This window comes from Trichosurus vulpecula, chromosome 8, assembly GCF_011100635.1.
Source record: "Trichosurus vulpecula isolate mTriVul1 chromosome 8, mTriVul1.pri, whole genome shotgun sequence".
Classification (NCBI taxonomy): Eukaryota; Metazoa; Chordata; class Mammalia; order Diprotodontia; family Phalangeridae; genus Trichosurus; species Trichosurus vulpecula.
The window spans coordinates 50,547,123-50,574,311 of record NC_050580.1 but is presented as its reverse complement, the minus strand read 5'-3'; the positions used below and the strand labels follow the sequence as shown (position 1 = coordinate 50,574,311).

General features: G+C 42.9%; 1 pseudogene; it reads left to right on the top strand.

The window, feature by feature from the left end:
- Positions 1-25,003, top strand: LOC118829400 (annotated as a pseudogene).
- Positions 25,004-27,189: the final 2,186 nt, after the last annotated feature.

The window sequence follows — 27,189 nt, the reverse complement described above, 5'->3', positions numbered from 1 at the left end:
ATGCTAGCCAGGGCAATCTTACATCGGTCAGCTCTGGCCAAGAGCCGACACTGCCTCCTTGGCTCACCAAGAGATGTTTGGACATCTAGTATCAGGAGCATGCAGCTGTCAGCCAGAGGTGGTGAGCTGAGTGCCTTCCCTCTCCGGCTGCAGGGGCCCCGGCCCTTCAGTGAGATCCCTTCAAAGGGGACCAATGGTTGGATGAATCTGTTCCACTTCTGGATGGAGAATGGGTTGCAGAACATGCACATTCGATCCTTACAAGGCTTCCAACAGTTAGGCCCAATTTACCGGTAAGTTAGGTCCCTCCAGAAAAGTGGAGGCAAGATGATATCCATAGGGACAGCTACCTCGGGTGCCTAGGGATGATTTTCATACGACTTTTTATAAACAAATTACTCTTCTTCACTCTAGCACATAGGCGTTTGTTTTGTGGTTAAGATAAATTGTGTATGTCGGTGTTGTTAAGAGGGGCTGATTGGGAGCATTCTTTCATTTCCCTGGTGACTTTACCGTAGGATTCCTAATCTTCTTAGACCCCTGGGACAGTCAGGTGAAGTCTATGAATCCCATCTTAGAATAAGAAGGTTTGTAAATAATTGAAGGAAAAGTCTTTAAAAAAAATCATCCGAGGTCATGGACTTCTTGAAATGTATCCATGGACCTCAAGTTAAGAACTCTTGGCTTACAGGTTGGAGAGTCTTGGCACCCCTTCCCCACCCCTCACACACCCCTCACTAACCTGTGGGGACAGTGTCATCAGGAGGGCTGATTTTCCAATCTTTCTTGGGGCACACACACAAATGCCTTGTCCGTGACTCTAGCCCAGTCTCATGGCCCAGCCTCCTTCCTGTGCCTTGCTCTATTTCTCCTGCCCCCATCCCTCAACCCTTGGCCCTCCTCTGCATCCTGGTATTTCTTTCTTTTTAACCTTTTTGCTTTGTTGTAGACAGGTCTAGTAAAGGGGAAAGAAGTATAAATGGACTATGTTGGGGTGGTGGTGTTAGTGGCATGTCTCAAGGCTTGCTAAATCCTGGCTCAGACTCTTCCCTTTTCCTCCCACCTCACTCCTTAGATCTTTCTCCATAAGGATAATATTAAGTAGCTTCTGGTCTTCCTGGGGGTTATTGATTGGGTTTCTGGGATTGAGATGAGATAATACAAAGACCAGAAGCCAGGAGATCTGAATCCAAATTAGAGACAGTTAGGTACTTCTAAAATTTGTTTTTTTATTTTATTTTTCTCAGTTAGTGGCTAGAGTGCTGGGCCTGGAGGCAGGAAGACCTGAGTTTAAATCCAGCCCCAGACACTTTCCAGCTATGTGACCTTGGGCAAGTCACTTAACTGCTGTTTGCCTTAATTCACTGGAGAAGGAAATGGCAAACTACTGTGGCATCTATTACAAGGCAACCTCCTTGTACTAGCATGCTGTGGTTCACAAGGTCACGAAGAGTCCGACGCTCCTGAATATCTGAACAATAGAGGCATGACCTCAAATACAGTTTATTTTTGGTTTCAGGATTGCAGAACGGGGGGCTTCTTAACTTTTATTGTGTCCTGGATCCCTTTAGCTGTCTGGTGGAGCCTTTGGACTCCTTTGTAGAATGATATTTTAAGTGCACAAAATACATAGGATTACAAAGGCAATTAATTATATTGAAATATAATTATACACACAGAAGAACATGGACTCCCAGGGTCAGAATTCCTGGTTTAGAGGCTCTCTATGTTTATAATGCAATGATCCCTACCATTTGATACTCCTCAGTAGCATTTGACATAATAAGTGTGTAATAAATGCCTGTAGACTGTCTACACTGGTTGATTCTCCAAGCATTGAGCAGGGTATATCTCTCCAGTCTTCTGGGGTCCTTACTTCCTTTCAGTTATTTATTTATTTATTTTGGTAGATCTAGAAAGAGGGAAGGGTATGACACACACAACCTTCTGGTTCACTCTGTCCTTAAGGTAACAATGGTAAGCATCAATTTAATTAAACACACATTCACTTGGTGCCTGCTACATAGAAAATCTTGTACCTGGCGCTGATTGAGGACAAAAAGTGAACCCTTCCTGCCCTCAAGGAGATGATACACTATGCTTCAGGATAAACCATGTACACTGATAAGGGATGTAACTACGTAGTGTGATGTGAAGGGAGAGAGAGAATGCTACCCATTCATGGGGGAGGTTCTGAAGAGCAGAGATGAGGAAGGATGGAGGACTAGGCAGAGTGGGCTGCCTGTGCAAATGCATAGAGACAGTGGATGGAATGCTGAATTCTGGCAACAGCCCAAGATGGCTGTTGAGTCATGAGGGAGGTAATGTGATATGTGTCTAGAAAGGCAAGTAGAGACCAGATTGTGGAGGGAGGGCATTAAATGCCAGACTGGGGAGTCTGTACTTTATTCTGGAGACAATGGGTAGCTATTGAAGGTTCTTAAGCAGGGGAATGATGTGATCAGACCTGTGCCTTAGGAAGATTCTTTTGGCAGCTAAGTGGAACATGCCTTGTATTGGGCAGGAAGGGAAAAGGGCAGGAAGCAATTAAGAGGTGATGACAGTAATTCATATGAGAAGCAGGATAATGGATGGAATGGCCATCAGGGGCACAGAGACCCACACATTGACTTGACAGATGAGGAAAGTGAATCAGGGAGAGGTGGAGAGAGTGACCTGAGGTCCCATAGGCAATAGGCATCATTGGAGGAATGTGAACCCATGTCCTCTGGCCCTGCAGCCAATGTTCTTTTCACTTTGCCTTGGAGTCTTCCTGTTTCTATTAAAAACATGTTATAGAAGTTTTAAGGTTTACAAAGCACTTTCTATGCGTTGTGTCATTTGAGTCTTAAAAACTCAGTAGATACTGCAATATTATCCCCATTTTAAAGATGAGGAAACTGAGAGAGGGGTTAAGTGCCTTGCACTCAGAGGCAGCTAAATGGCGCAGTGTGTAGAGCACCAGACCTGTAGTCACAAAGACCTGAGTTCAAATTCAGTCTCAGATACTTCCTAGCTCAGTGACCTTGGGCAAGTCACTTCACAATGCTTCAGTTTCCCAAAATGGGAAAGATAACAGCACTGACCTTCCAAGGTAGTTGTGGGGACCAAATGAGATAATATCTGCAAAATGCTTAGCACAATGCCTGGTACATAGTAGGTACTTAATAAATGCTTATCCCCTTCCCCTTTCCTGTGGGCACATAGTGAGTATTTGGGGCAGGATTCCAACCAGGTCTGTCAGCACTCTATCTATTATGACGTTCTTCCATGTGATGACTGAGTCAGGTTAAGTCAACAAGCCTTCATTAAGCACTGACCCTGTGTCAGGTGCTGTACTAAGTGGCCAAAGGGCTGGATTGGGGAGGTAAGCCTGACAGGCCATGGCGAGCGAGTGAATATGAGAAGACAGAAAGAGAAGAGAGTCTGAGAGGAAGGTGAGGTTCTAAGCTGGGGAGGCTGACTGTGTGCAGATAGATGGGTGGGTTTAGGAGAGATGTGGAATTTAAGAAGCTGATAAGGCATCTGGGCAGGAGATCTCTCAGTGGAGAGATTAGAGCTGGGGGAAGGGAGACTTCTTGTAGAGACATATTCTACCAGGAAGCCTCTGAGAGTGTAGAGGGGAGAGGGAAGAGCCCATTAAGAGGAGGAAAGATGGAGAGTGAGATCCCAGTTTGCTGCCTAGGAGGAGAACTAGGAATGTGACGTTATGGAAGTTGAGGGGAAAGAGATTCTGCAATAGTGTCATAAACCTCAAGACCGGAGTATAGATTAATTAGTTTGGTGCTTATGGTGCATTTATGTTCAGAGGTATTTGTCTCCTTTGTGTGCCCAGTACCTGGCCAACTCTTGGCATATGATGGTGGATGTTTAATAAATATTTGTTAATTGAGTAGGAAGGGTCTTCTGATGTCATCTCATCTGGCAGATCAGGGCTGAGCTGTCTCAGGTTCCTGGGCACTGCCCTTTCTCCCTTCCCCCAAGGCTTCATCAGGTCTCCAGGTTGCTCCTCGCACCCAGGGTCACTTCTCAATGCTCAGGCCTCAATTAATGGAACTACCAAGATGCTCATGGCCTCATGCCTTTCTGCCTGAGCAGGCCCCTGTAACTGAGTCAGATTAACTAGAGTTGAGAGGCAGAACTTAAACTTCTCATAAGTCTTAGCCTTTCTGGCATTCAGCTGCACAAAGATGTCTCTATAGCCTCTCATACTCAGGTCACATGTATAATGAAAATGCTAAAAATACACTGAAGACGCTGACAGGGAAGCTGCCAAAAAACCACAGCGGAAATGTTGACACCGTGTGAATGGCTGATTGTCGCTGTTATTTGGTTGTTTCAGTTGTGTCCGACTCTTTGTGACCCCTTTTGGGGTTTTCTTGGCAAAGATACTGGAGGGATTTGCCATTTCGTTTGCCAGCTAATTTTATAGATAAGGAAACTGAGGCAAACAGGGTTAAGTGACTTGTACAAGGTCATAAACTATTAAGTGTCTGAGGTCCGATTTGAACTCAGGTCTTCCTGACTCCAGTTCTTTTGTTCTATCCACTGTGCCACCTAGTTGACACCCAAAATGTCTAAATTGGTAATTAAACATTTAGACAGCTCATGGGGGAGATGAAGCTTGAGCTTGGAGAGTGGGAAGATTGAGGGGGAGAGGAGGACATGCTTTTCTCTTGACTGACCTGCAAAATGTTTTGATCTCACACACAGAGATAGACAGAGAGACAGAGACAGAGAGAGAGAGAAATAGAGACAGAGAGAGACAGAGAGAGAGGAGAGACAAAGGAGAGAGAGTGAGAGACAGAGAGAGAGAGAGAAAGAGAGGAGGGACAGATAGAGAGGAGAGACAGAGAGAAAGGAGAGACAGAGAGAGACAGAGAAAGAGAGAAGAGAGAGACAGAGAGACAGCGACAGAGAAAGAGAGACAGAGACAGAGACAGAGAAAGAGGAGAGATGAGAAGAAAGGGGGTTTGGAGTGGGGAGAAGGAGGGAGAGAATTAGAAGAGATGGAGACAGGGAGAACATTCTGGGCAATGATAACTTGGGCGGGGGGAGAAGTCTCAGTCTTTTTCTCTTTCCCTTCCTTTTCAACATCCTTGCCTTTTCCTCTTCCAGTGACTGTCTACCTCTGACTTCCATTCCCTCTTCCTCACGCCTACTTTCCACCTTGGTATCTATTTGTCTGCCCCCTTCCTCTTCCCCCCTGAGAACAAGAGGCTTTGAAGATTTTAAACCACCAAACAAATCAGCTATATTATTAATATTCAGAAACGAAGGGGGCGTTCTACTGGGGTCAGAAGTGTGGATTTTTCATCCTGGCCTTGAAGGTCACTTTGTTAAGGATCAACAAGTTAGGGGCAAAAAATTCTCTGGATGTGGGCAGAACAGGATTATTGGGGAACTCCAGGGTTTGTTGTAAATAAGGGGGAAAACTATATTAGCCTGAGAGTCCTACTGAAGGCCTCCCTTCCTGTGAAACCTAGGGGACAGGGCATCAGGCCGAATCACTTACTTCTCTTAACCTGAAAACCCTGGTGTGAAAGACAGGAGGTCACTGAGAAAGTGGCATGGATAGGTGGCAGAAAGCATTAAGTAATCCTCTTCACATACTCTATGGTCCAAACTGGCCTGTGTGATGTTCCTCAGATAATTAATTTCATTTCTCTCTGTGTGCCTTTGCATTGGCTGTCCCTCACACCTGGAGCACCCTCTCTCCTCACCTCCACCTTTTAGAATCCTAAGCTCCCTTCAGTACTCTGCTCAAGTATCACCTTGGACTTGAGGCTTTTCCTGATCCCTTGAGCTGACAGTGCTCCACTGCCTCGTGTCATCATGTGTGTGGATATATTATATGTATTATGTATGTACTTCTACATATTACATACACTTCTATATATTGTATATTTTGTACATCATTTTATGTGTTATATATGTGCTTCCATACATTCTATATTATGCATTTTGTTATATTATATATGTTATATATTGTGTATATACTCATATATTATACATAATGTGTATACTTCTATATATTATAAAATGTATATATTATATATTTCTGTATATTATAATAAAGTATATATTCTATATCATGTTTATACTTCTATATACAAAGTATATATTCTATATTATGTATATACTTCCATATGTTATATATATAATATCATTTATATACTTCTGTATATTATACATTACATATATCCCTTTATATATTTGCTTCCATATAGTGTATATTCTATATTATATATTTCCATATATTATATGTAATATATTCTATAGTATGCATATTTCTATATATTATGTATATGTTATATATTATATACTTCTACATATTATATATAATGTATTGTAAGCGTAAGTAAGGTGGATTTTTGTTATTCCTTTTTAGAGTTCAGTTTCCCAGGATCCATGGCCATAACAATCTCAGTTTTCCAGGCTTATGACTTGTAAACATCTCCACCCAGCATTATATAATGATTCAATCAGCTGCTGGATCACATAATGCTTTTACCCCTGTTGGCACTAAGTCTATTAGGTACTGAGTCATGCAGTCTTTGGCCTCCTCTGGTTCTGAACCAATCGGGTGCTGAGTAAATGCCCAATAAATCAGGTAAGCACTGGTCAATGAATGAGGAACCCTCTAGGGTTGAATACACAACCTGGAATGCTGTGTGTGCTTTGACTGGCCCCCATCAAGTCTTGGGGGGAATCTGTGTGTGCTTCAACCAGCCCCCATTGGGGCTTGAGGGGATTTAGAAGAATGCACAAGTTGTGCCGGTGTTGATCGACCCTATTGAGATATAGGGGTAGTTGTCCCCCCCTCCCCCCTCCTCCCCCCACTTCTCGCTGGCTCCTGTGAGATGGGTGATTAGGGAATACTGTAGGAGTTTGTACTTAGCAACACTTGTGAGAAACTAGACCGAGTAAAGGAAGATCATTAAGCCGTTCAAAGCTGTCTTTCCTGTCTGTGAATATCAAGAGTGAATCTGTCGTAGCGGCTATCCCAGGTGCTAGTGTCATTGGGCTTACATGTATACATTATGTATATACCTCTCTATACTAGATAATGTATGTATCATATATATTGTTATATGTTATATATGTTATATACAAAGTATGTGTTCTATGTTAGGTATATATGTCTGCATGTAATGATATGTTCTACATTAGGTATATAAACATCTATATTTAATGTATATATTCTATATGATACATGAACCTCTCTCTTATATATGCTATATATTATGTATATACTTCTATATATTATACGTTATGTATATACTTCTGTGGGCAGCTAGGCAGTATATGGGATAGAGTTCCAGTATGGAAGACAATTTCTTGTGAGTAGTGTTGCAACATGGAAATTTAACATTGTAGGCATTGGGTGACTGCAAGCATCATATCCAGGTAACATTATTTCCACTGTAAGCCAGTTAAACTTAACATCTGTCTCCTGAAGCCCCAACAGATGCTCTCTAAAAGTGGGAATTCCAGATCCTGAGACTACCACTTCATTCACTCTTCTCTTAAAATTTGTTTCCAGTTTCAGCCACTCAGTAAGGAGGTGAGGGTGAGGTTATTTGCATTGGTGGTCTGTCTAGCATGACTATAGTCATGTAGGAAGTTTGAGGCTTATGGCTGTTTGTTCAATGCCCCTGCTGTAGGTGTGAGGAATTAGTTGCATGGATTGATGTATTTGCTGGGAATTGGGGAGTTTGGTTTTAGAGATAGTTTCAGTTCCTAGGTTCAAGCTTACGCTAGGCCCTACATGCAGATCTGTAGGGTTTGGCCTCTGACCTCTTGATTTCATTAATCTTTTCAGGGAGAAACTTGGCAATTCAGAATCTGTTTTTATCATCAACCCTGATGATGCTGCCCGTGTCTTTAAGGCAGAAGGACCCTACCCAAAAAGATACAGTATAAACTCAGTGAAGTAGATATTACAGTATTATTCCCATTTTACAGATGAGGAAACTGAGGCAAATGGAAGTAAATTGACTTATCTGCTTAATAAATGCCTGCTCTATCCATTCATACATCCATCCATCCACCCACCTATCCATCCATCTATCCATGCACCCACACATTCATTCAACTATCCATCCACCCATCCACCCATTCAGCCATCCACCCATCCATACATCCATCAATAGATGCATGCAAGAATAGATGCATGACCTCAAATCCATCCATCCATCCATCCATCCATCCATCCATCCATCCATGCCGGTTGTCTACTTTACTACCGACCTATCTGTTGATCTATTCCGTTTCTCTCCATTTCTCTGTGTTCCTTTCTCTCCGTCTCCTCTATCTCTGTGTCTGCCTGTCTGTCTCTGTCTCTCTCTTGCTTTCTCGTATTCCACTTGTCTGTATATTCTCCTACTAGAATAGATGCTCATTGAGGGCTGGTACTATGTCTTTTTCCGTATTATCAAAGTGTCTTACACATGGTAAGCAATTAATATATGTTTCTTTAATCAAATTTCCTTGCTCTCTGCTTGGAGCCCTTTTTTTGAGTGATTGGCTCATTGAGATCCAGTCGCCCAGGTTGACTAACAGCTTGATACTTCCTTATCTGGAAGGAATCCGGGGAGTGGAGTGGGTGGAAGGGGAGCAAGAGGGGAAGAGAGGGAGAGAGGGAGAGACACAAAGAGAGAGACAGAGAGAGGGTGAGGAGGTGGAGGGAGAGGGAGAGAGAGGGCAGCAGGGAGAGACAGAGACAGAGAGAGAGAGAAGGGAGAGATATATTGAAATCAGTGGCTGTGACAAGCTACATTGCCTTGAGCTTCTATTAGTATAAACAGTGATCTGCGTGCTCAGGAATAGTCATGTTCCCAGTAGCAGCAGTGGCAGCAGCAGCTGCAGCAGTACCTGTGATGATGTTAGCCAGGGGAATCTCACATCGGTCAGCTCTGGCCAAGAGCCTACACTACCTCCTTGGCTCACCAAGAGAAGATGTTTGGACATCTAGTGTAAGGAGCATGCAGCTGTCAGTCAGAGGTGGTGAGCTGAGTTCCTCCCCTCTCTGGTTGCAGGGGCCCCGGCCCTTCAGTGAGATCCCTTCAAAGGGGACCAATGGTTGAATGAATCTGTTCCACTTCTGGATGGAGAATGGGTTGCAGAACATGCACATTCGAACCTTACAAGGCTTCCAACAGTTAGGCCCAATTTACCGGTAAGTTAGGTCTCTCCAGAAAAGTGGAGGCAAGATGATATCCTCAGGGACAGCTACCTCGGGTGCCTAGGGATGATTTTTATATGACTTTTTATAAGCAAATTACTTTTCAGCACTCTAGCACATAGGCGTTTGTTTTGTGGTTAAGTCCAATTACTTATGTTAGTGTTGTTAAGAGGGGCTGATTGGGAGCATTCTTTAATTTCCCTGATGACTTTCCAATAGGATTCTTAATCTTAGACCCCTGGGACAGTCAGGTGGCTATTTAATGATCACAGAGGACATTTTCACAGAACAGAAAAAAGACCTAGTATAAAGAAAAAGATAACATACAAATCGATATTCCTCACCTTCATCTTCCCCATCAGCACTATCTGCTCCAACCTCCTCATAATCTTTCTCCAGGGCAGCCATATCCTCCTGTGCCTCAGAGAACTCTCCTTCCTCCATGTCTTCCCCCACATACCAATGGACAAAGGCACACTTGGCATACATCAGATCAAATTTGTGGTCTAAGCGAGCCCAGGTCTGAGCAACAGCTGTAGTGTTGCTCAACATCCACACAGCCCACTGTACCTTGGCCAGAGAGACAGAGGGAGAGACAGACAGAGAGAGAGAGAGAGACAGATGGAAAGAGAGAGGAAGAGAGAGAGAGAGAGAGAGAGAGAGAGAGAGAGACAGAGAGACAGAGAGAGACAGAGACAGAGACAGAAAGAGAAAGAGAGAGAGTAGAGATGAGAAGAAAGGGGGGTGGGGTGGGGAGAAGGAGGGAGAGAATTAGAAGGTATGGAGACAGGGAGAACATTCCAGGCAATGATAACTTAGGTAGGGAGAAGTCTTACTCTTTTTGTTTTTCCCTTCCTTTTCAACATCCTTGCCTTTTCCTCTTCCAGTGACTGTCTGCCTCTGACTTCCATTCCCTCTTGCTCATCCCTACTTTCCACCTTGGCATCTATTTGTCTGCCCCTCTTCCTCCTCCCCCCTCCTGCTTTGATACTGAGAACAAGAGGTTTTGAAGATTTTAAACCAGCAAATGAATGAGCTATGTTATTAATATTCAGAAACAAAGGGGGCATTCCACTGAGGTCAGAAGTGTGGATTTTTCATCCTGGCCTTGAAGGTCACTTTGTTAAGGATCAGCAAGTTAGGGGCAAAAAATGCTCTGGCTGTGGGAAGAACAGGATTATTGGGGAGCTCCAGGGTTTGTTGTAAATAAGGGGGAAAACTATATCAGCCTGAGAGTCCTACTGAAGGCCTCCCTCCCTTTGAAACCTAGGGGACAGGGCATCAGGCCGAATCACTTACTTCTCTTAACCTGAAAACCCTGGTTTGAAAGACAGGAGGTCACTGAGAAAGTGGCATGGATAGGCGGTAGAAAGCATTGAGTAATCCTCTTCACATATTCTGTGGTCCAAACTAGCCTGTGTGATGTTCCTCAGATAACTAATTTCATTTCTCTCTGTGTGCCTTTGCATTGGCTGTCCCTCACACCTGGAGCACCCTCTCTCCTCACCTCCACCTTTTAGAATCCCAAGCTCCCTTCAGTACTCTGCTCAAGTATCACCTTGGACTTGAGGCTTTTTCTGATCCTTTGAACTGACAGTGCTCCACTGCCTCGCGTCATCATGTGTGTGGATACATTATATGTATTATATATATACTACATAATACATATTCTTCTATGTATTATATATTATGTACATCCTTTAGGTATTATATATGTGCTTCCATAAATTCTATGTTATGCATTTTGCTATATTATATATAGTTGTATATTCTGTATATACTCATATATAATATATAATGCATATACTTCTATATAATATACAATGTATGTATTTCTATCTATTATACATAAAGTATATATTCTATATTATGCATATACTTCCATATGTCATATATATCATTTATATACTTCTATAAATTATATGTTATATATCTCTCTCTATATTTGCTTCCATTTAGTATATATTCTATATTATGTATATATTTCCATATGTTATATATAAAATATGTTCTATATTATGCATATTTCTATATATTATTTATATATTATAGGCTTATATTATGTTTAATATATGTATATAATGTATTACATACATATATCATAATATATACAATATGTTATGTGCATAATATATTATATATCACATATTGTAAGCATAAGTAAGGTGGATTTTTGTTATTCTTTCTTAGAGTTCTGTTTCCCAAGATCCATGGCCATAACAATCTCAGTTTTGTAGGCTCATGACTTATAAACATCTCCACCCAGCATTATATAATGATTCAATCACGTGCTGGGTCACATGATGCTTTCACCCCTGTTGGCACTAAATCTATCAGGTACTGAGTCAGGTACTGACGTCCCCTGGCGCTGAACCAATCAGATGCTGAGTAAATGCTCTATAAAGCAGATGGTCACGTGTCAATGACTGGCTAACTCTCTAGTGTTGAATACAGAAGCTTGAATGCTGTATGTGCTTTGACCCGCCCCCCTCAAGGCTTGGGGGATATCTGTGTGTGCTTCAACCAGCCCCCATTGGGGCTTGAGGGGATTCAGAGGAATGCACAAGTTGTGCCCGTCTCGATTGTAGTTGTCCGCCCCCCCCCCCCCCCACTTCTCTGGCTCCTGTGAGACGGGTGATTAGGGAATGCTGTCGAAGTTTGTGCTCAGCAACCCTTGTGAGAAAACTAGGTAGAGTAAAGTAAGATCATTAAGCCGTTCAAAGCTGTCTTTCCTGTCTGTGAATATCAAGAGTGAATCTGTCCTAGCAGCTATCCTGGGTGCTAGTGCCATTGGGCTTACGTGTATACTATATGTGTGTGTATATATATATATATATATATATATATCTGTGTGTGTGTGCGTGTATACTTTTCTATATTAGATAATGTATGTATTGTGTATATACTTCTATATATTATATACAAATTATATCTTCTATGTTAGGTATATATGTCTGTATGTAATGTATATGTTCTATATTATGTATATAAATATCTATATATAATGTATATATTCTGTATGATATATGTATTATATATGGTATATATTAAGTATATACTTCTATATATTATATATTATGTATACACTTCTGTGGTCAGCTAGGTGGCATATGGGATTGAGTTCCAGTCTAGAAGTCAGTTTCTTGTGAGGAGTCTTGCAACTTGGAATTTAACATTGTAGGCATTTTGTGACTGCAAGCATCATATCCAGGTAACATTGTTTCTACTGTAAGCCAGTTAAACTGCACCTGTCTCCTGAAGCCCTACAGATGCTCTCTAAAAGTGGGAATTCCAGATCCTGAGATTATTGCTTCATTCACCCTTCTCTTAAAATTTTTTTTCAGTTTCAGTCACTGAGTAAGCAGGTGAGCGTGAGGCTATTTGCACTGGGGGTCTGTCTAGCATGACTATAGTCATGTAGGAAGTGTGAGGCTTATGGCTGTTTGTTCAAGGCTCCTGCTCTAGGTGTGAGGGATTAGTTGTAGTTGCTGGGAATTGGGGAGTTTGGTCCTAAGACAGATTCAGTGCCTAGATTTAAACATTTAACTCTGCTTACCCTAGGCCTAACGTGCAGATCTCTAGGGTTTGGCCTCTGACCTCTTGATTTCATTAATCTTTCCAGGGAGAGACTTGGCAATTCAGAATCTGTTTTTATCATCAACCCTGACGATGCTGCCTGCCTCTTTAAGGCAGAGGGACACTACCCAGAAAGATATTGTATCCCACCATGGTTGGCTTATCACACCTACAGGAAAAAACCTATTGGAGTCCTGTTCAAGTAAGTCTTTCCCCCTTGTCTTGCAGACACATTTTTCCTCTCCCCATATTGCACGGAACAGAATCAAAGGCCGTCTGAAGAGATGCAGGGAGTGGCCCCTCATAGAATCTACAGAAGGCAGGTACTAAGGAGACCTGGGCTCTGGTCTCAGCTCTTCCCCACATGAGCTGTGTGATCTTGGGTGTCCCTTCCCTTGACTGTGTTGGTTTTGTGAATGTATCTAATGGGAAGAATAATCCCCACTCTGTGATGCCTCAAAATGTGAGGATCAGATAAACTCACAAATGAGAAATCTTGGGAAAAAACGGAAAGAGTTACAGTAAGGTTAATGAGTGAGGCATTTGGCCATGAGGACGGTGCACACGGTAACGGCCCAAGCATCTTGAGTTATCAGAGGCTGTTGAAATGCCAGATCTGGTCTCTGTGTGTCCTCGCAGTGTGCAGAGGGCATTACCCCACCCCGATGGAGAGCCTGTGATTTGAACTCTTAAAGAATGTAATCTTTTCTGCTATAGCTTAATAATAATAATAATAATAGCTAACATTTATACAGCACCTACTATGTGCCCCAGACTGTGCTGAGTAAGCACTTTTGATCTTCCTAACAGCCCTGGGAGGTCGCTGCTATTATTATCCCTGTTTTGCAGATCAGGAAACTGAGGGAGTCTTTCTAACTCCCGGCCTGGAGCTCTGTGCACTAGGGCGCCACCTAGCTGCTCCTTTAGCAATCTACCTCTTTCCTACATTTACAGCTTTTTTTTCCTCCCGACTTTATTCTTTCTTTTGTCTAGTCAAATTGACATTAGGTGGTTCTGGATTTCATCTTGTTCTCTCTGACGTCCTTGCATTTTTGTAGGTTGTAGGTCATCTCTCATGCTTGTATCCCTCATATCACTACTGGTTAAAATTCTTCTTAAGACACATCCCCTGCTCCTTTGCAGAGGTGGAGATATAGATATGGAACATTACACAGAATGTTACAGTTTTTCAATGTATTGAGCTAGTTTGCTAAAAAATTTCCCTCTTCTGTTTTCTCGTAAAAAATTCTTCATTATACGAGATGATTCTCTGGGTGGGAATGGAATTCAGGGAAATAGATTAGGAAATAGATGTAGGGAAATAGATAATCTAGACTGGTGATATAAACAAATGAATAGTATTTAATTTTAAAAAATCCTTCCCTCATCAAAGTTCACATTAATTAGTCAATAAGGCACCTACTATGTGCCAGTCACTGTGCTTAATGCTAGAGATATAAAGAAAGGCAACTCCCCAAAATGCCACCCCCCCATACACACAACACCAGACCCTGCCCTTAAGGAGCTCACAGTCAAATGGGAGAGACAACTTGGAAACAACTATATACAAAGAACATATAGACAGGCCAAATTGGAGGCAGCCTCAGAAGGAAGGCACAAGATTAAGAAAGCGTGGGAAAGGTTCCTCACAGATGGTGGGGCTTTTGTTGAGACTTGAAAGCCCAAGAAGCCAGGAGGGAGAGATGAGGAGGGAGAGTTACAGGCATGAATAACAGCCAATGAAAGTCCTGGCTTAGGGAGATGGAGTTTCTTATATGAGGCACATCAAGGAAGCCAGTGTCACTGGATTGCAGAGGATGAAGAGGGTAGTAAGGCAGAAGAAGACTAGCAAGGCAGGAAGAGGTCAGGTTATGAGGGCCTTTAAAAGTCAAACATATGATTTCACATTTGATCCTGGGGGTAACAGAGAGCCACTGGAGTTTACTGAATTGGGAATTTTGTGGTCATACCAAAGATCATTTGGACAGCTGAGTGGAGGATGGATGGATGGATGGGTGGGTGGGTGGATGGGTAGATAGGTAGGTGGATGGAAGGAAGAATGGATGGATGGGTGGGTGTATGGAAGGATAGAATATTTAAATGGTTGTAGCAGGCAGATCAGCCAGAAGCAGGGTTGTGGCAATGTCAGAGGAAAGAAGAGGAGACACATGAAAGATGTCACAATACTAGCTATGGGGAGTGAGAAAGAGGAGTCAGGAATGATCCCTAGGTTGTGAGTCTGGGAACTGGAGGATGGTGATGCCCTGGAAAGTTAAGGGAAGTTAGGAAGATGGAAAGTTTTGAGGGGGAGATAATGAATTGAATTTTAAACATAATGAGTCATCTAGGTGCATCCTCTTTCCCTGATCCCCTATCCAAAAGCCATCTCTTATTGTTCAAAATCCCTACAGCCCTTTGGCCAGGTGACTTCTTTGCTAATGTCAAATTATTCTTTGTATCATACTTATTTTTGTTCACCTCAACTCCCCTATTACACTCTGGAGGTCCTGCTCCCAATTCCTTCTTGGGATAAGTCAGGAGTCCAAGAGCGAGGACATTTCCCCTTGAGGGTTCTAGAGGTACCCCAGAGATTCTTCTTGAAGCTTAAGAGCCCAAGTGCCCATACTAGCAGAGACTATCTTTTGCCTCTTTTTGTATCTCTGGTACTTAGTACAATGGCTGACATATAGTAGGTGCTTAAGAAATGTTTATTGATTGATTGATATATCAATCACCAGTTATTAGCACCCCAATATTATTTGAGCAATTAATATCCATTAGCTTCTTACAAAACAATAGTTTCTGAGAAGAGTTATGAAACATTTTCCTCAAAATTCTTATGCCCCTTTGATGTCTGGGGTTAATACAGTGGTTTCTCCCCAAGTTCCCTTTGAAATGTGGCTCCCTCTTCATTTCTCTCCATCCGCTTCTCTGCTTGGTTGAGTAGGTCCATTGGGATTTGGCTCCTCCCTCTGCCCAGCCATTCATAAAATCTGGCATGGTATGGACTCCAGCTCCTGGACCTCTGGCAGTTTGTCTTCCCAACTTAATGAAGGTCAAAGCCCAAAACTCCTCCTCTGTCCAAGAGCAGGAAAGGATGAAGGCAAAGGGGCCAAGGAATAGTGGCTCATACTCACAGATGACTTGGTGGCCCAAGTGTCCAAGTGGAGAGGGCCTGAGGTTTCTCTCCTCTCCCAGAAGCTTATAGCATCTCTTCCTTCCATTGAAGCCAGGGAGGAAAGAGGATCATTATCATCCAACCAGTGCCTTTTGCATGTATTTGCATTCCTGGATCAGTAACCAATCAAAGGACTCCTCTTCTTCACGTAGCCTGCACATCTCCCAAAGTCCACCTGGGTCTGTTCACATAAGCTTAGTGCAGCACCTTGTTTTTAGTAGGATTTTCATGTGTGTTGAATTGCGGTTCTATTACCTTTAAGTTGTACAGGCTTAGCCTGGAGTTTCAGAGAAGCTAGATGAGGGCTTGTTTCTTCCCTTTCTTCTTTTCTCTCCTCTCCTTCTCTCCCTGTTTTCTCCTCGTCTCTTCTGTCTCTCAATCTCAAGGTGTGGGTGAGTGAGGAAGGACACAGGAGAGCTGAAAAGAGGGAGAGATATGAATGATCGTGATTGGGATTCCCTGCAAGGGAATCTGGTGGGAAACCCTTCTCCAAGGGCTGTGTACAGACAAGAGGGAGCACTGACCTCTTGGAGCCTCTGGCTTCCCTGACCTGGATCGGCAGAGGTGTAACACCATGGTTTTCTTCGTTACTGTCAGACTCTTCTCCCAAGAACACTGTGATTTCCTTAACTCCTTTTTTTCCTTCTCAGGAGCTCTGAAAGCTGGAAGAAAGACCGGATTTTCCTGAACCACTTTGTGTTTTCTTTGGACTCAGTGAACAATTTTGAGCCCCTTCTCACCCCAATTTCACAGGACTTTGTGAAGAAGATTTACAAGGGGATTGAGAGGAGCAACCAAGGAAAGTTCACAGTGGACCTCAGTCAGGACCTGTTTCGATTTGCTTTTGAGTGTGAGTAAGGTCTGAGTGAGGGAGGGTCTTAGCAATCAAGGAACCAATCAATCCACATTGATTAAGTATCTGTTATAGGCCAGGAACCTTACTAACAGCTGAGGATACCAAAACAGGCAAAAGATAACCCTTGCCTTCTAGGAGTTTATAATTTAATGGGAGAGGCAACACACAAACAAACTACACAGAGGATAAGTATCTTGTGAATTAATAGATGCTGCAATGGGTAGTGTGCCAGGCCTAGAGTCAGGAAGATCTGAGTTCAAATTCAGCTTTAGGCAGTTATTAGTTGTGTGACCCTGGGCAAGTCACTTAAGCTCTCTCTGCCTTGGTTTCCCCATTTATTGATAAGAATAGCACCCCATCCCAAAGTTGTTGTGAGGTTCTAATGATCTTGAGGGTAGAGGGTAAGGATGAGTGGACAGAGGTGGTAGTAATCAGAACAGGAAGAGCAGAAACATAGGATTTACATATTCAGGTCCTATGAGATTTAAATCTTGTGAAACTTTGATGCACTATATGAATGCTAGCTATTTTAAAAATGACATTCGGAGATGGGATCCATGGGCTTTATCCAGATTGCCAGAGGAGTGCATGATCTAAGAAAAATGAAGAACCTCTGATTAAGAACATAAGAAAAATACTTGCTATTATACGGACAAGCCTAGGGCACAAACTCTAGTGAGATCAGCAAACTTCATGCACATAGCCTAATCACCAAGGTCATTGCCCTGCTCTTAGCACAAATCTGTTCACTCTCCTCCTTGTATCCCAAGCCTGATTCCTGGATAGAGGGAGCAGGTAGTCCAGTTGGTGTCTGGAGTCAGGAAGGCCCTGAGTTCAAATTCTGCTGCAGATGCTTATTAGCTGTGTGACCTGAGCAACTCATTCCACCTGACTCAGTTTTCTTAATTGTAAAATGTAAAAGCACCTACCTTCCAGGTTTGTTGTGAGGCTCAAATGAGATACTATTCGTAAAGCACTTAGCATACAGTAGGTGCTTAATAAGTGGTTGTTTCCTTCTTTTCCATCCCTGGGATCTCTAGGTCATAGTTTAGTGACTTCTCCTGTATAATTTCAAATTGTTCCCAGAATCTTTGAACCAGTTTGCTGATTCACCAACAATGTATTAGCACTCCTTTAACCCTTTAATCCTGAGGCTAAGAGAGAAGTAATGATTTAGGGGGGTAGGAAGTAGTACAGAAGGAAGTGAAGCCCAGCACCTCTTGTCTTTGAGTCCAGTGTGCTGTCAATCACATGATTTTGTGAGTCCACAGAAAGGCGCCTGATTCTGTTTATACTTCATCATACAAGTTAAGCACCCAGCCTCCTTTCCCATTAGCAAGGGGGTAAACTAGGGAAGGGCAGTTAGGGGATGCCCTAGCGCACAGAGCGCCAGGTCTGGAGTCAGGAAGACTCATCGGTCAAATCCGGCCTCAGAGACTTACTAGCTGTATGATCCTGGGCAAGTCACTTTACCCTGTTTGCCTTAGGAGAGCCCCAAACGGAGTCACAAAGAGTCAGACATGACTGAACAACAAAACTAGGGAAGGGTAAGTTGATTTATTATGGTTTAATTAAGTATGGTTAATAAAATATCAGCTAATTATACCATTACTCATGGCAGTCGTTCCATTAGGTGGTTTTGCTTAACTGTTTTTGGGAAATGTATTGGGAGTTATGAGAAGTATCTTTTGTGTCAATTGCAGTTAATAAAAGTCAATTTTTAAAAGGCTGATTCTCTTTACTGTCTCTGGGGCCCTTTCTCCAGGTGTATGGTAGATACCCAGTCCCCATTATTGCTCCAGATGCCTCCTTTCCCCATACTCAGGATATTAATATTATAAAATTAATTTCCTAAAATACTCTTTGTAAAAGAGAAGTCCCCCATTGGTTGTCTTCTCTCACCTAGTCACTTGTACTCCATTCTGGTTGATTTAACAAAGAATAGCATGTTTAACAGAGTGTGTAAATGACCTTGAGGGTGTAGGCAGGATTCCAGCGGGAGGTCAAGGAGATTCCAATGATCTAAAGCTCTCAGCAAGGCCACAAGTCAGGCATACTACAGGCTTTGATTTCTGGTCCCACAGCTATCTGCAACATTCTGTTTGGGGAGCGTCTGGGACTCCTAGAAGATTTTGTGGACCCCAATGCCCAGGAGTTCATCGATGCTGTGTATACAATGTTCAAGACTAGCACTCCCATGCTGAGCATCCCTCCAGAGCTGTTCCACATGATCAGGGCCAAGACTTGGAGGGACCATGTGGCCTTGTGGGATCTGATTTTTGAGCAAGGTGAGCATCTGCATTCTGAGTATCCTTTTGGGGTAACCAGAGGAGCTAGGCAGAGCTGGGAGAACCCAAGGAAAGAGCAAATGTGCTGTTTGGTCAATTCCCCAGCTCTCACCTGGTGGGCTGAAGTGATTGTTTAAGGACCTCTAAGTATCTGACAGAGAGTGGGGGGGAAGTGGCATGCATGGAGGCCGCACCCTGTAGAAACCTGGATAAAGAATGCAAAGGGCATCACCACAGAAGAGTGCGTGTGTATGTGTGTGCATGTGTGTATTACACTGTGCATGTAGCTCCGTATACATGTGGATTGTGAATATGTGCACAAATGTATACATGTGTATTACACACATATGTATTGTGTAAATACGCATGTATGATTACATATGTAGACATGTCCATAAGCATGTGCATTGTGCCTGTGTCCATGTACATCATTGTCTGCATGTGTAGTTACATGTGTATGGGTGTGCATGGGAATATGTACACAAATGTGCAGAGGCAGGTTATTGCACATGTATGTAATACCATGTACAAAGGCACACAAGGTTTGTACACATGTGTACACACACTTGCAATGCATGTATATGTATGGACATGTGCAAGTGTGTACATGAGTGTGGTGTGAAAAGGATAGTATTTGGTTACATCAACATGATTTTAGGCACCTTTTGCAGAAGGCAACGGCCTCCTGAATTCTGAAATCTGTCCCTGGATTTGAGAAGTGAGGTACAGCCAATGAATAACTGCCTGCTCTTATAGGAGCACGTTTCATTAGCCCTTGAGATAACATTAACACCAACAGGCTAGCAAGATGACAATGATGCATTTGTAGAGTATTTTATCCTTCCTCCAGCTTCCCTAAAGACATTGATGTAAATAAGATCTAGAAATGCAGTGGGAAGTGAAGGTGATCAAATGGTCAACGGCCTCAGCATGACTGGAACCAGTTTCCTGACTCCCAATGATGGGTTCTTTCCACTCCAGGCTCCCCTTAAAATTCTTCAATCTTCTTCATGTTCCTTCCCCAACCCCAAAATCTTCCATTCAGAGAGACTCCATAATGTTTCCTTTCTTTCCCATTGTCTTTCAGCTGAAGATTATATACAGAACTTCTACCAGCACCAGAAAATGAGATCAGGAGACACTGCGTATTATCCGGGCGTTCTCTATTGTCTCTTACACAAGAACAGCATGAATTTTGAAGATATCAAAGCCAATGTTACAGAAATGATGGCAGGAGGAGTAGACACGGTAAGGATGAAGGGGGGAAGAGAATATGCATTTGTTCAATGTCTACTGTGTGCCAGGCACTGTGCTGAGCACCTTACAAATATTGTGGATAAAGGCCAAAATGAGGAAGGCTCGTTGACAATATGAGTATGGTAGCGTGTTGACCTCAGCAGTTTTTTAGGAGGCAAGTTGGAATCTGTGTCCAAAGGCCATGCCCATCTATTTAGCCCAGTAGAATGAAAAGAACCCTGGGCTGAGGGTCACAAGTCATGGATTATAGCCTCGCATCTGACATTTTCTACATATGCCAATATTCAAACAAGTTACCTCTCTGAGCCTTGGTTTTGATGTTTGCACTCAGAGGGACTGGAATCCCAGGCCTCCCTCTCTCATTGGATTATTGTACAAAGTTAGGCAATATAAGTAGAAGCTGCAAAGTTGTTTACACACCAGAGATTTTTGTAAAATTTAATGCTGTAGTGCCAGAGTTAGGGCTCAAGGTATCTCATTAAATGAGGGCCACTGGAGAGCCCCAAAGTCCCCCTTCACTGGCATGGGATGTAGGAACATGATTTATTTTGCTTGGGCTGTCAGTGACATGAAATTTTCCCTTAAGAGTGTGTGTATATATATTTGTGTTGGGGATGAAGGTGTGAAAAATTGGTCTTGGATCCCATGTGATGGTAATCACAGACAGCTTTTTATGTGAGCCTAGACAGCTGGGTTTTCTGGAGCAGCTGGTAGGGGACTCCACTTTCTTCATCCAGCTCTCAACTGTCTACCTCAGACGGCAATGACCCTGCAGTGGTGCATGTATGAAGTGGCTCGGAACCTAAAGGTACAAGATATGCTTCGGGCTGAAGTCCTGGCTGCCCAGCGAGATGCCCAGGGAGATGTGAAGAAGATGCTCAAATCTGTTCCACTTCTGAAAGCTGCCATCAAAGAAACCCTGAGGCAAGCCCATTCCTGTCCTGGGGAATTCCTGCTCCATTTCCCTTTCCCTAACCTCTCTGCATGTGCAGTGAGAAAGAGGGGGATGGAAATAAATGACAAAGTAGGAACACATGTGGTGGCAGCTAAAATGGGAAGAAATAGGAAGTGGGAATGAGGAAATAGGAGGAGGCTGGTCAGTCTCTGGGTTGAATTTCATTCTTGAGTTCATGATCATTTTCAGGACCTGTGGGTGTATTCTCTATCTCTTCTCTTTCAGGTTATATCCCATAGCAGTTACTGTAACAAGGTACCTTCCATCGGATTTAGTTCTCCGGGATTACATGATTCCTGCCAAAGTAAGCCCTCAAACTAGTTTTTTAGGCATTCCTAGTCGTAAGGAATCATCTAGAGAGCCCACATTATTGTTTTCTCACCTGTAGTCTGGAATGGGCCCCAGGGAAATGAGAGTCTGGGGACTTGGTTGGGTGGTGGTCAATGGCCCTTTTCCTAGGAGGAGAGGAGATCACAGAGGAATTTAAGCTTTTTTTTCTTAGCAGAGGTGGGCAGAAGCCAGCCCCACACAGCCTGAGGATTGCAGGGTTGTCTCCATCCTGAGCATTGCTTTTGCTTCCTGAGCCCTTATGATATGTGCCTGTGATTTCTGAATGAGCCTATTCACCCGTAGTTACCTGCTTATGTCTCTTTTTGTCTCTTTCATATCCAAATGCTTGTATTAAATGTTTGCATGGCCCTGTTTGTGCTGTGTGGGGCAATTTAGTGGATGGGGTCCTTGCCCTAGAAATACGAAGGGAGATGCATTCACACAGAAGGGATAAATATAGGCAATTAGAAATATTCAACCCATATTATACGTGACTTCATTCTGAGACTGAATGCGACTTTATTAGGGTTTTTTTTTGCACACAAATTATGTTTCTATTGGGTGTTAGGGAGCCAGGTTCAGAACATATACTTTTATGTATTAAGGCCTGTAGTGTAGATGGCAAAGTAGATAGAGAACTGGACTTAGAGTCAGGAAGACCTGAGTTCGAATTCTTTCTCAGACATTTACTGGCTGTGTGATTTCAGGCAAGTACCTTAAACTTTCTCAGCTTCAGTTTCTGCATCTGGAAAATGGGAATATATTAATATCTTCCTCGTGGGGTTATTGTGAGGACCACATGAGATAACATGTAAAAGGCTTTGTAAACTGAGAGGTATAATTGTTATTATCATTATGATGATGGTTATTGAAAATCATTGAGCTAGAAAATCAACTAGCCTTGGGAACAGAGAGCTAAACAGAAGTACAATACATGAAATGCCTAGTGGACTTTAGTTGGTCTTTAATGTTAGCACATATATCATCACATATGCCAGTGTGTGATTCATTCATTTCACATTCAACCAACATTAGGTACTGCTGTGTATAATGTATTGGATGACTGTGACCTAGAGGAAGGTAAATAAACCATGGTTTCTGCAGTCAAATAGCTCCTATGCAAAGAAATTCATTTGTGCTTTGGGTTGAAGGTCTGGGAGTGAGGTGGGTATTTAATGAGGAATTTGACATTTTGAACTTTCAATCTGAGGGTTAATAAGACTGTCCCTTTGGCCACAGTACAGGGTTCCTCCTGGGATGGAAATATCAGCAATCGCTCCTTGCATTAATATACTGATTTACACTTTGCAAAGTTCCTTTACAGTCATTGTCTAATTTGACCCTGGGGTGTGGGGATTGGTCTTAACCCCATTTGAGAAGATGAGGAAACTGAGGTCCAGAGGTGGGAAGTAATTTGTCCACGGTTCCATGGCCAGTACCTAATAGAGCTCAGTGTCTCCTGCCTCCCTCATTAGAGTTCCTGAGCTAAGCTTCTGAATGCCTCCGTGTGATGCTTCTGGGATCACGGGGGCACAGCAGAGCAGGCTGTCCTGGACACTCTACATGGGTCTGATTCTAGTCTACTCTCTCTCTCTGTCTTTGCCCAGACACTGGTCTAAATTGCCATTTTTGCCATGGGAAGGGATCCTAACATCTTCTCCAACCCAGAAAAGTTTGACCCCAGCAGATGGCTCCAAGAGGACACCTACTTCCAGGCTCTGGGCTTTGGCTTTGGACCTCGTCAGTGCCTTGGGAGGAGGATTGCGGAGTTGGAGATGACTATCTTTCTGATGCATGTGAGTCTACTACTGCTTAGGGGAGAAGAGATGGAATCTCATTAAGGATGCCCAAAGTCCCTTTCTGCTCTGGACCCACTCACAATTCCTGCTAATTCCCAGGGGGAATAAGGTCTGTGCTTTGGAGACATAGGCCTAACATGTGCTGACATTGGTAGATTGGAAGGGGTTTTACCCACAAAGAAGGCTCCCTCTGTACCCAAGAGCAAACAGTGAGAGCTGATTTTGAGACCGGGAAAGTAGACTGATGAAAGCGTCAGTGACCCAGGTGGGGCATTGTGGGCTCCAACTCCCTGTTTCATCAGCTTATCTTTCCTCTTAAACTGGCTCCACTGGCTTCTCTGGGTCTCAGTTCATAGGTACCTGTGTCTGGGAACCTAAACTGAGACTTGCTGTGGTCGCAGCAGTCTCTGTCTGATAGTGGTATGACAACCACCTCTGGGTATGAATGTGTTGGTTAGGGGGAAGGTAAGGTTTAGCATGTCTGGCAGGGGTCTGTTCTCAGAATCACTGGAGATCGACCTTTGGCCCAGGGAGATGGAAAGGTGGCAGGAAGATTAGAATGTTTTCTCCTCCCCTCAGGCACCAGTGCACCTTACTAAATTATGTCCTTCTGGGGCAGAGGCAGCTCCAAGGTCATTATTGCAAAATCATATTTGGAACTTGAAGGAGTCTTAAGGATGGCCTAGTCTGAGGTGTTAAATAGGCCAGGAGGAGGGCCTGCAACATTCTTGAATGTGGTTGGGACAAGATTAAAATATAATGGGGAATTATTTAACAAAACAAATAAAAATAAAAGAGAAGATAAATAATGTTAGTATGTGGTTTTATAAGTCAACGTTTAGCCTACAAGGATCTGTAGGTATTATTTGGTGATTCCCCTTTCTATTTGAGTTTGACACCACTGGTTTAGTCCAGTTTCCTAGTTTTATATCAGAGGAATAACCCCTCCTTGCCCCAATGCCCCCACCCCTATCTTTCCATTGCCATTCCCCCACCGCCCAGGACACTACTGGTAGGCCTTGCAAGATCTTTGGATCTCTTGCACTCTTGCATCTCTTCACTCATTGCCCATGGACAAGGCAAGAAGAAACATTGTGTACTCTTCCAAGTTCATATATATATATACATATATATATCTATATATACATATATAGATATATAGATATATATACCATCCTTCTTTCACTTTCCGTCCCCCTCCAGCTGTATCCATTTCCACAGAATGTGTTGTTTTCTCCATGGGGACTTGCATTATAGAAACTATTCTGGAGAGACCAAAGAATTGCACAATGGTAGTATTTGAGGCATGAATGGAAGACATAGTTTGAACCAATGACCTTCCTTGAGGGTCTCAAATAACTCCTGGGCAATCTCCTTTTTTAACATTCATAAAGCCATCCCTGCTCTGGAGTCTCCCACCTTTTCTATTTAGTTTAGTTCTTTCTTCTCTGCAGATTCTGGAGAACTTCAAGATTGAAGTGCACAAACTTTCAGATGTGGGGACCATCTTTAATCTCATCCTGGTGCCTGACAAGCCCATCGTGTTCACCTTCCAGCCCTTCAAGCACCAGCTGTAACACAGAGAGATAGGACTCCTGTGTATTTGTTATACAGAGAGGCTGGAGATAACAGGAAGGCAGATGCAGGCAGAGACATGGTAAACCCACATATATAATGTAATTGTTTGACTGGGCCAAGGAAATTATTTGCCTCTTTATCTAGGGTAGGAATTTTAACCTGGAGTCTGAACTTTAAAATACATATTTGGAGAACTGTATTTCAATACACCTAGTTTCCTTTTGTAATCCTGTGCATTTTATAGAATTAAAAACATGATTCGGAGGGGTCCATAGGTTTCATGAAACTGCCAAAGGTGTTCCATGACACAAAAAAGTTAAAGATCCCCATGGCCTATGGATTTGTCCACTCTTATGCCCTCTCTTGCTCTGGAGAAACATCCCTCAATCCACTAAAGAAGGTGGGTAGAAGCCTTGTTTTTGGCTTCATTTGAGATCTCACTCTCCTTTCCCTTTATTTTTGTCTATTGCTGATATGACTGGAAGGAAAACAATAAAAACTTGTAATATTTGAACTTCTCAAAATGTGCATTTTTAAAAAAAACATAAGTAAATTACAAAGAATAGCCTCATCATTCCTGACTATCATGCTCAATGCAGGTTTCTTTCATGAACATTTAAGAAATGAAGAAATTGTTGCTAGTCCTAAATCTCTGTTGATTCTAATCTTGACCTGGTCCAAGCAGAAAGAGTCCTGCTGAGTGTGAGAAAAGACCATTTTTCATAAGGATACGAGGCAACATGTGTAATAGAAAGATCTGGTTTTGGAGCCCCAAAGACCTGGGTTTGAGTCTCACTTCTGCTACTCAACTGTTGTATGACTGTGGGCAAATTTCTTATCCTCTCTAAGCCAGTTTCTCTCTGAGAGGACCAATGATGAAGCATGTTGTCCACCACCTCCCGAAAGAGAGATAAAGACTCAGGATGCAGAATAAGACATGGTTTTGGATGTGGCCAATATGGGAATATCGTTGTGATTGATTATACACATTCATTACAAGGGTTTTGTTTTTCTTTTTCTTAATTGGGGACGAGTGGGTAGAGAAGAAGATTAATGTTTTTTCATTGAGAACAATTAAAGAAAAAACCCCCAATGCGCTATCACTCTAGCAATGGGGCCCAGCCTCATCTGACTACCCTAGGGTCTCCTTAGAGAATGGGTTGTAGATGGATATAGACAGACCTGGATGGTGCCTATGACCAGATTGGGATAGTAGTCCAGTTGGTTTGGTTTCTTATATCTTGGGAAATTGCCAGGGTTGAGGAAGATACATTTGGGCATTGGGTCTCCCTAGCAGTTCTGAGGTCAAACCAGGTGGGCAGTCACCTGTCTCTATTATGCATAAAGTTGATTCTATCATACTGCATAAAGAAATCCTTGGGAAGAGAGTGGGAATCAGGACATTTGGGTTCTACGTCTGACTGCCACTAATTAAGGGTGTGACTGTGGGCAAATCACCAAATCGTTCTGAGCCTCCCATTTCTTCCTCTGTCAAATGAGGGCTTTTGGATGAGATGACCTCTGAGCCCTTTCAGCTCTGATGCCCTAGGATTATTTGCTCCATCCCAGGGTCACCATTCCTTCTCTCTGTTCCCAAAGTGCCATCCTTCTTGTTTGGGAGATCAGCAGTCCTCCTGACATTGAAGTTCCAAGATGCATATCCTATAACTTTAGAATACGGTCTCCCTTCTTTTCTCCCTCACCTACTTTAAGTAATCTGCCAGCTCTCTTCTCCATAGAGATTCTGGGCTGGGGTTCTAGGAGGGAGGCCTAGGAAGGTAGTGACTGTGGGTGGGAGTGGGAGAAAATCTAGGAGTGGGGATATGCCAGGGCTGGAGGGGCTTCATCAATAGACCATGGACACTCACCAAGATTTATGCATTTAATAAAGTTGTTAAGGATGTGATTCCAGGAGAAGAATGCAAAGGGAGGCCTATTTCTGTGGTGCTGTTGGGGAGGCTTCCCTTCTATTTTCGTTGGCCTATCTGGATCAAGCTTTGGATGGAGCGATAACTGATCTATTTGTTGCAGCTTCTTGAAAGTCGTATGGTCCATAGTACTCCTCTGTACATAAGGCAAAGTAAGAAGGACCTCATAGAGATCATGAAGGTTCCAGAAATGGGTCCTTTCTGCCAGCTTTTCACCAACCTCCTGCAAGGCTTATCCCAGGCCACCAAGCTGGGAC